At 39.4% G+C, this 10,738-nt stretch overlaps 1 protein-coding gene across 3 annotated transcripts in view; it reads right to left on the minus strand.

The window, feature by feature from the left end:
- Positions 1–10,478, minus strand: part of LOC128659961 (gastrula zinc finger protein XlCGF26.1-like) — a 607,594-nt gene extending 597,116 nt beyond the window's left edge. For 2 of the 3 annotated variants that reach the window (XM_053713552.1, XM_053713550.1), the window contains exon 1: positions 10,421–10,478. The gene's annotated coding sequence lies outside the window, so the exon portion shown is untranslated. Of the gene's footprint in view, positions 1–10,376 lie in introns of all 3 variants that reach the window. The other variant, XM_053713551.1, reaches the window with a different exon arrangement.
- Positions 10,479–10,738: the final 260 nt, after the last annotated feature.

Genomic DNA, 10,738 nt, shown 5'->3' on the forward strand with positions numbered 1-10,738 from the left:
ATAGCATGATATTCCCTAAGATATGTGGGTCTGACTTACTTAATTTTTTATATTACTATCCTAAGGTTGCGCTGGCTATTCAAACTGAATTCTATGTAAAAAGGGACACAGCTTTCCTTGTGCAGAGTGCTAAGTTGTTCAGTAGCAACAATCTTGTTACGACACTCTCGCGCCCTGATATTTGTCTGCTCCTAGGTTTACTTTGTAATATCTGCAGTGTTTAATACTGAAGCTATAGTCCTAGCTATTACCCCTAGTTATGTGTTTATCTGCATTCACTTTAATCTGGCTTTGGAACCTGAAGCCTGCTTCTTTTGCTTTTAGGCAGAGGGGAATAGGTTACACGCATCCATTTTTAGCTAATTAGCAGTGTAGTCTATAAAACGGATGCCAGTGTCCATAATCTGACAATGGCATCATTTAAAGTTAATATGAAGGCTGAAATTATAATTAACACTTTACCTTGTCTCCTCTGCCTGCAGATTTAAAAATTGATGGACAAAAACTCCTGGAAAACTTGAGGTATCTGTTTCTGGTGTTTAATTCTGCATAACATGTCAAGAATATTGATTTTGTCAGATATAAACTGGAAAGGAAAGAAAACACGAGGACCTCTAGTGGTTATTGTAGTATTGCATCTCAATACAAAGTGAATGTCCACTTTCGCCAAGGTATCTCTATTTTTAACAATAACGCTAAGACCTAGATTTGGAGTTTGGCGGTAGCCGTGAAAACCAGCGTTAGAGGCTCCTAACGCTGGTTTTAGGCTACCGCCGGTATTTAGAGTCAGTCAAAATAGGGTCTAACGCTCACTTTTCAGCCGCGACTTTTCCATACCGCAGATCCCCTTACGTCAATTGCGTATCCTATCTTTTCAATGGGATCTTCCTAACTCCGGTATTTAGAGTCGTGTCTGAAGTGAGCGTTAGAACTCTAACGACAAAACTCCAGCCGCAGAAAAAAGTCAGTAGTTAAGAGCTTTCTGGGCTAACTGTACTCTAAAGTACACTAACACCCATAAACTACCTATGTACCCCTAAACCGAGGTCCCCCCACATCGCCGCCACTCGATTAAATTTTTTAAACCCCTAATCTGCCGACCGCAAAGCGCCGCCAGCTAAATTATCCCTATGTACCCCTAATCTGCTGCCCCTAACCCCGCCGACCCCTGTATTATAATTATTAACCCCTAACCTGCCCCCCACAACGTCGCCGCCAGCTACTTACAATAATTAACCCCTAATCTGCCGACCGCAAAGCGCCGCCACCTACATTATAGCTATGTACCCCTAATCTGCTGCCCCTAACACCGCCGACCCCTATATTATATTTATTAACCCCTAACCTGCCCCCCTCAACGTCGCCGACACCTGCCTACACTGATTAACCCCTAATCTGCAGAGCGGACCGCACCGCTACTATAATAAATGTATTAACCCCTAATCCGCCTCACTAACCCTATCATAAATAGTATTAACCCCTAATCTGCCCTCCCTAACATCGCCGACACCTAACTTCAATTATTAACCCCTAATCTTCCGACCGGAGCTCACCGCTACTATAATAAATGGATTAACCCCTAAAGCTAAGTCTAACCCTAACACTAACACCCCCCTAACTTAAATATAATTTTAATCTAACGAAATTAATTAACTCTTATTAAATAAATTAATCCTATTTAAAGCTAAATACTTACCTGTAAAATAAATCCTAATATAGCTACAATATAAATTATAATTACATTGTAGCTATTTTAGGATTAATATTTATTTTACAGGCAACTTTGTATTTATTTTAACCAGGTACAATAGCTATTAAATAGTTAAGAACTATTTAATAGTTACCTAGTTAAAATAATAACAAAATTACCTGTAAAATAAATCCTAACCTAAGTTCTAATTAAACCTAACACTACACTATCAATAAATTAATTAAATAAAATACCTACAATTACCTACATTACAACCTAACACTACACTATCAATAAATAAATTAAATACAATTCCTACAAATAACTACAATGAAATAAACTAACTAAAGTACAAAAAATAAAAAAGAACTAAGTTACAAAAAATAAAAAAATATTTACAAACATCAGAAAAATATTACAACAATTTTAAACTAATTACACCTACTCTAAGCCCCCTAATAAAATAACAAAGACCCCCAAAATAAAAAAATGCCCTACCCTATTCTAAATTAATAAAGTTAAAAGCTCTTTTACCTTACCAGCCCTGAACAGGGCCCTTTGCGGGACATGCCCCAAGAAAATCAGCTCTTTTGCCTGTAAAAAAAAACATACAATACCCCCCCCCAACATTACAACCCACCACCCACATACCCCTAATCTACCCCAAACCCCCCTTAAATAAACCTAACACTAAGCCCCTGAAGATCTTCCTACCTTGTCTTCACCTCACCAGGTATCACCGATCCGTCCTGGCATCCGGTGCTGAAGAGGTCCAGAAGAGGCTCCAAAGTCTTCCTCCTATCCGGCAAGAAGAGGACATCCGGACCGGCAACCATCTTCTTCCAAGCGGCATCTTCTATCTTCTTCCATCCGGTGCGGAGCGGGTCCATCTTGAAGCAGCCGACGCGGATCCATCCTCTTCTTCCGGCGTCTCCCGACGAATGACGGTTCCTTTAAGGGACGTCATCCAAGATGGCGTCCCTCGAATTCCGATTGGCTGATAGGATTCTATCAGCCAATCGGAATTAAGGTAGGAATATTCTGATTGGCTGATGGAATCAGCCAATCAGAATCAAGTTCAATCCGATTGGCCGATCCAATCAGCCAATCAGATTGAGCTCGCATTCTATTGGCTGATCGAAACAGCCAATAGAATGCGAGCTCAATCTGATTGGCTGATTGGATCAGCCAATCGGATTGAACTTGATTCTGATTGGCTGATTCCATCAGCCAATCAGAATATTCCTACCTTAATTCCGATTGGCTGATAGAATCCTATCAGCCAATCGGAATTCGAGGGACGCCATCTTGGATGACGTCCCTTAAAGGAACCGTCATTCGTCGGGAGACGCCGGAAGAAGAGGATGGATCCGCGTCGGCTGCTTCAAGATGGACCCGCTCCGCACCGGATGGAAGAAGATAGAAGATGCCGCTTGGAAGAAGATGGTTGCCGGTCCGGATGTCCTCTTCTTGCCGGATAGGAGGAAGACTTTGGAGCCTCTTCTGGACCTCTTCAGCACCGGATGCCAGGACGGATCGGTGATACCTGGTGAGGTGAAGACAAGGTAGGAAGATCTTCAGGGGCTTAGTGTTAGGTTTATTTAAGGGGGGTTTGGGGTAGATTAGGGGTATGTGGGTGGTGGGTTGTAATGTTGGGGGGGGGTATTGTATGTTTTTTTTTTACAGGAAAAAGAGCTGATTTTCTTGGGGCATGCCCCGCAAAGGGCCCTGTTCAGGGCTAGTAAGGTAAAAGAGCTTTTAACTTTATTAATTTAGAATAGGGTAGGGCATTTTTTTATTTTGGGGGTCTTTGTTATTTTATTAGGGGGCTTAGAGTAGGTGTAATTAGTTTAAAATTGTTGTAATATTTTTCTTATGTTTGTAAATATTTTTTTATTTTTTGTAACTTAGTTCTTTTTTATTTTTTGTACTTTAGTTAGTTTATTTCATTGTAGTTATTTGTAGGAATTGTATTTAATTTATTTATTGATAGTGTAGTGTTAGGTTTTATTGTAGGTAATTGTAGGTATTTTATTTAATTAATTTATTGATAGTGTAGTGTTAGGTTTAATTAGAACTTAGGTTAGGATTTATTTTACAGGTAATTTTGTTATTATTTTAACTAGGTAACTATTAAATAGTTCTTAACTATTTAATAGCTATTGTACCTGGTTAAAATAAATACAAAGTTGCCTGTAAAATAAATATTAATCCTAAAATAGCTACAATGTAATTATAATTTATATTGTAGCTATATTAGGATTTATTTTACAGGTAAGTATTTAGCTTTAAATAGGATTAATTTATTTAATAAGAGTTAATTAATTTAGTTAGATTAAAATTATATTTAAGTTAGGGGGGTGTTAGTGTTAGGGTTAGATTTAGCTTTAGGGGTTAATCCATTTATTATAGTAGCGGTGAGCTCCGGTCGGAAGATTAGGGGTTAATAATTGAAGTTAGGTGTCGGCGATGTTAGGGAGGGCAGATTAGGGGTTAATACTATTTATGATAGGGTTAGTGAGGCGGATTAGGGGTTAATACATTTATTATAGTAGCGGTGCGGTCCGCTCGGCAGATTAGGGGTTAATAAGTGTAGGCAGGTGTCGTCGACGTTGAGGGGGGCAGATTAGGGGTTAATAAATATAATATAGGGGTCGGCGGTGTTAGGGGCAGCAGATTAGGGGTACATAGGGATAATGTAAATTGCGGCGGTTTACGGAGCGGCAGATTAGGGGTTAATAATATAATGCAGGGGTCAGCGATAGCGGGGGCGGCAGATTAGGGGTTAATAAGTGTAAGGTTAGGGGTGTTTAGACTCGGGGTACATGTTAGAGTGTTAGGTGCAGACGTAGGAAGAGTTTCCCCATAGGAAACAATGGGGCTGCGTTAGGAGCTGAACGCTGCTTTTTTGCAGGTGTTAGGTTTTTTTTCAGCTCAAACAGCCCCATTGTTTCCTATGGGGATATCGTGCACGAGCACGTTTTTGAGGCTGGCCGCGTCCGTAAGCAACTCTGGTATCGAGAGTTGAAGCTGCGTTAAAAATGCTCTACGCTCCTTTTTGGAGCCTAACGCAGCCTTTATGTGGACTCTCGATACCAGAGTTATTTTTATGGTGCGGCCAGTAAAACGCGGGCGTTAGTTTTTCGGGTCGTTACCGACAAAACTCCAAATCTAGCCGTCTGTTTCTAGATTCTAATCCTAATGGGCACTACAGGCAATATTACACATCTAAGGACTCATAACTGCCTTTCTCTCTTAAAGGGACAGTAAAGTAAAAAAAAACTTTCATGATTTAAATTGGGCATGTAATTTTAAACAACTTTCCAATTTACTTTTATTACCAATTTTGCTTTGTTCTATTGGTATTCTTAGTTGAAAGCTAAATCTAGGAGGTTAATATGCTAATTTCTTAGGCCTTGAACACTGCCTCTAATCTGAAAGCATTTTGACAGTTTTTCAACACTAGAGGGCATTAGTTCATGTGTTTCATATAGATAACATTGAGCTCAAGCACATGAAGCTCTTAGGAGTCAGCACTGATTGGCTAAAAATGCAAGTCAGTCAAAAGAACTGAAATAAGGGGGCAGTTTGCAGGGGCATAAATACAAGGTAATCACAGAGGTAAAAAGTTTATTATTACAACTGTGATGGTTATGCAAAATTGGGGAATGGGTAATAAAGGGATTATCTACCTTTTTAAACAAAAAAATTCTGGTGTTTACTGCCCCTTTAAGGTCACAATTATCAGGCAGAAATAGTTGCTTGGTACACAATTATTATAAATATTCTGCTTCATATGTTTGCTCATTTTGCATTAATGTCATTGTTTAGGTCCAAGGATTTTGCTGGTAAATGTCAGCCCCTGGTTCAGTTCATGCAATTCTACCACTTAGTAGGAAAAAAATGGGCTCCTTGCTTTTCTTTTAAAGCCCTGTTGCAAGACTTTAAGGTGTGCCATCATGTTATAACTTGAGAAGTTCTCTATGTTTCTGTCCTTTTTACTCACCGGAGTAATTCATATATCAAATCATAGGCTGAGACAACAAGCTAAAGTTTGTTCTGTTATAGTATGTTGTTTTGTTTTTGTGTTTAATGGTTAAATTAGTTAGCTAGATTAGCTATAAGGTTAGGTTTGTTGATTAGTTAAGTTTAGGATAGAGACCCTTGTCTCTCCATAAAAAAAATATGAGAGTTAGATACATGTGGAATTCTTGAGGATTTGAGAAGCTATACATTGAAAAATACTGATGTGATACAAGTGAGTGGAATGATGGAGATGGTGATCTCTAAATGTAATACATACTTCTAATTTGAGATATATCGTGTATAAAAAGACTGAGAATTGTGATGTTTTATTGATATGACTGTATATGACTGTATGTATCCACGTCTTCTCTCAATGTTACACGCACAGACCCACATCACATCGCCGTCTGCCCGGCACTCACTGCCTCTCATTCTCTGTAACACACAGTGCACAGCATGGATGAGAGGCAGTGAGTGCCGGGTACGAACAGCTAGAGAGCTGAAATTGCAGCTGTGGGGATGAATGAGGGTGATAGTGAAGTGAGGGGAGATAGTGTGAGGAGGGTGCCATATGAGTGTCTCACTGAACTGAATGAAGGGAGACACAGGAGCGTGCAGGGACAAAGGATCATGTACTAGTGGAAGCTTTTGGGAGACGTCAGAGAAGGAGGGGTCAGGCGGCCGTTTCAAAACGGCCAGATGAGATCTAGTAAGTGTGTTTTCTGCCAAAGTTTATATAGATGAACATTGGGCTACAGTTTGCTGTAAAGATCATTAATTAACTAATCTAAATTAGTAACAGTAATTTTTGGGTTGACTGTCCCTTTAAAATGCAGACATATAATTTTATACAGCGGTTTCATTTGTCTCATGCACACCCAGACCCCACTCTTGTTCCTTATATACAGATATATAATAGTATAGAGAGATTCTCTCTGTCTCACACACCCAGCCCCCTCTCCATTAGCTTCTATACAAACATAAAATATTATAGAACGTTTCCCATTGCATCACACACACAGTACTATGTACCTTATATAAAAATATATAATATTATAGAGATGTTCCCATTGTTTTACACACAGACAGACCCCTCCCCAGTACCTTATATACAGATATATAATATAAAGAGGTTCCAATTGTGATTGTCTCACACACACAGACCCCTCCCCAGTACCTTATATACAGATATATAATATAAAGAGGTTCCAATTGTGATTGTTTCACACACCCAGCCCCCTCTCCATTAGCTTCTATACATACATAAAATATTATAGAACGTTTCCCATTGCATCACACACACAGTACTATGTACCTTATATAAAAATATATAATATTATAGAGATGTTCCCATTGTTTTACACACAGACAGACCCCTCCCCAGTACCTTATATACAGATATATAATATAAAGAGGTTCCAATTCCAGACATCCCAACCTGCAAAAACTAATTTCAGGGAGGTGGCTTCACCGGCTACTGCGCCACCCCCCCTCCCTCCCAGTTATATATTGGACACCTTGAAACCCTAAATAAGATAGAGACTTATCATTAAAGTAGCTTCCCACTAAAATCACATTAAAAAAGTAGCTTTATTGCACAACCACATACTGTACAACAAACCTATTTTCCAGTGATTGTACGCTTGTTGAATGCTTAAATATTTTAGAATACGAAGTTTAATTATGTGCAGTAAATAAGGTAGTATTTGTGTTTTATTTTATTAAAATCAGGGGGGGCTTTTTGGTTACTGATGCATGTTTGAGGGTTCTAGAACGTCCCAGCAACTAAAGGCATTGCTTAAAGAAATAATTTTCCGTATTTGGGCCACATTGGATCATGGTACTTGGAGTTTCAGGGAGATTGCATAACATTTTCTGGCATCAGGGAGCCGCTATTATAACCAGGGAGACTCCCTAAACTTCAGGGAGAGTTGGGATGTCTGCATTGTCTCACACACCCAGCCCCCTCTCCATTAGCTTCTATACATACATAAAATATTATAGAACGTTTCCCATTGCATCACACACAGTACTATGTACCTTATATAAAAATATATAATATTATAGAGAGGCTCCCATTGTCTCACACACATACCGCCCCTTCCCCAGTACCTTATATACAGATATATATTAGAAAGTTTTCCATTGTCTCACACACAGAGTCCACCGCAGTACCTTATATACAGATATATATTACAGAGAGGTTCCCATTGTTTTAAACACACAGACCCCTCCCCAGTACCTTATATACAGATATATATTATAGAGAGGTTCCCATTGTCTCACACACACAGATCCCTCCCCAGTACCTTATACACAGATATATATTATAGAGAGGCTCCCATTGTCTCACACACAGACCCCTCCCCAGTACCGTATATACAGATATATATTATAGAGAGGTTCCCATTGTCTCACACACACAGACCTCTCCCCAGTACCTTATATACAGATATATATTAGAAAGGTTCCCATTGTCTCACACACATACCGCCCCTTCCCCAGTACCTTATATACAGCTATATATTACAGAGAGTTTCCCGTTGTTTTATACACACAGACCCCTCCCCAGTACCTTATATACAGATATATATTATAGAGAAGTCCCATTGTGTCACAAACACAGACCCCTCTCCAGTACCTTATATACAGATATATATTATAGAGAGATTCCCATTGTCTCACACACACCGCCCTCTCCCCATTACCTTATATACAGATATATATATTATAGAGATATCCCCATTGTCTCACACACACAGACCCCTCCCCAGTGCCTTATATACAGATATATATTATAGAGAGGTTCCCATTGTCTCACACACACAGACCCCTCCCCAGTGCCTTATATACAGATATATATTATAGAGAGGTTCTCATTGTCTCACACACACAGACCCCTCCCCAGTACCTTATATACAGATATATATTATAGAGATATCCCCATTGTCTCACACACACAGAGCCCTCCCCAGTACCTTATATACAGATATATATTATAGAGAGGTTCCCATTGTCTCACACACACCGCCCCCTCCCCAGTACCTTATATACAGATATATATATTATAGAGAGGTTCCCATTGTCTCACACACACCGCCCCCTCCCCAGTACCTTATATACAGATATATATTATAGAGAGGTTCCCATTGTCTCACACACATAGACCCCTCCCCAGTACCTTATATACAGATATATATTATAGAGAGGTTCCCATTGTCTCACACTACAGACCCCTCTCCAGTACCTTATATACAGATATATATTATAGAGAGGTTCCTTTGCCTCACACACACACCGCCCCCTCCCCAGTGCCTTATATACAGATATATATTATAGAGAGGTTCCCATTGTCTCACACACATAGACCCCTCCCCAGTACCTTATATACAGATATATATTATAGAGAGGTTCCCATTGTCTCACACACACAGACCCCTCTCCAGTACCTTATATACAGATATATATTATAGAGAGGTTCCTTTGCCTCTCACACACACAGACCCCTCTCCAGTACCTTATATACAGATATATATTATAGAGAGGTTCCTTTGCCTCACACACACACCACCCCCTCCCTAGTACCTTATACACAGGTATAACATATTATAGAGATATCCCTATTGTCTCACACAAACATCTCCCCGGTGCATTATACACAGATAAATAATATTATAAAGAGGTTTCCTCTGACTCACACACACCCTCCTTCCAGTACCTTATATAGAGATATATATTATAGAGATATCCCCATTGTCTCACACACACAGACCCCTCCCCAGTACCTTATATACAGATATATATTATAGAGATATCCCCATTGTCTCATACACACAGACCCCTCCCCAGTACCTTATATACAGATATATATTATAGAGCTATCCCCATTGTCTCATACACACAGACCCCTCCCCAGTACCTTATATACAGATATATATTATAGAGATATCCCCATTGTCTCACACACACAGACCCCTCCCCAGTACCTTATATACAGATATATATTATAGAGATATCCCCATTGTCTCACACACACAGACCCCTCCCCAGTACCTTATACACAGGTATATATTATAGAGAGGTTACCATTGTTTCACACACTGCCCTCTCCCCAGTACCTTATACACAGATATATGATATTATAGAGAGGTTCCTTTGCCTCACACACACACCGCCCCCTCCCCAGTACCTTATACACAGGTATAAAATATTAGAGAGCTATCCCCATTGTCTCACACAAACATCTCCCCGGTGCATTATACACAGATAAATAATATTATAAAGAGGTTTCCTCTGACTCACACACACCCTCCTTCCAGTACCTTATACACAGATATATGATATTATAGAGAGGTTCCTTTGCCTCACACACACCCCGCCCCCTCCCCAGTATCTTATACACAGGTATAAAATATTATAGAGATATCCCCATTGTCTCACACAAACATCTCCCCGGTGCATTATACACAGATAAATAATATTATAAAGAGGTTTCCTCTGACTCACACACACCCTCCTTCCAGTACCTTATATACAGATATATATTATAGAGATGTCCCCATTGTCTCACACACACAGACCCCTCCCCAGTACCTTATACACAGATATATATTATAGAGATATCCCCATTGTCTCACACACACAGACCCCTCCCCAGTACCTTATATACAGATATATATTATAATGAGGTTTCCTCTGACTCACACACACGCTCCTAGAAGGGTCTAGCTGCAGCTCTTCCACTCTAGACAGGAAACATGTGACCTCCACTCAAAGCTTTTTTTTTTTAAATCAACTTTAATGTAACAAACAACCTATAGACAATCATTCTGAAAACGAAACATTTTGCAGTTTTTTTGTTCTTAAAGGGACATTAAACACTTGGAGATGGTAATATAAAATGATAAATTGTATATAATAAAACAACTCTGCAATATACTTTTATTATTTACTTTGTCCTCTTTGCCTGTAATTCCATTCTGAAATTGTGAGCTAGATTTAGATTTAGAGTTGGGCGGTAGC

The sequence above is a fragment of the Bombina bombina genome, chromosome 5 (genome assembly GCF_027579735.1).
Source record: "Bombina bombina isolate aBomBom1 chromosome 5, aBomBom1.pri, whole genome shotgun sequence".
Lineage (NCBI taxonomy): Eukaryota > Metazoa > Chordata > Amphibia > Anura > Bombinatoridae > Bombina > Bombina bombina.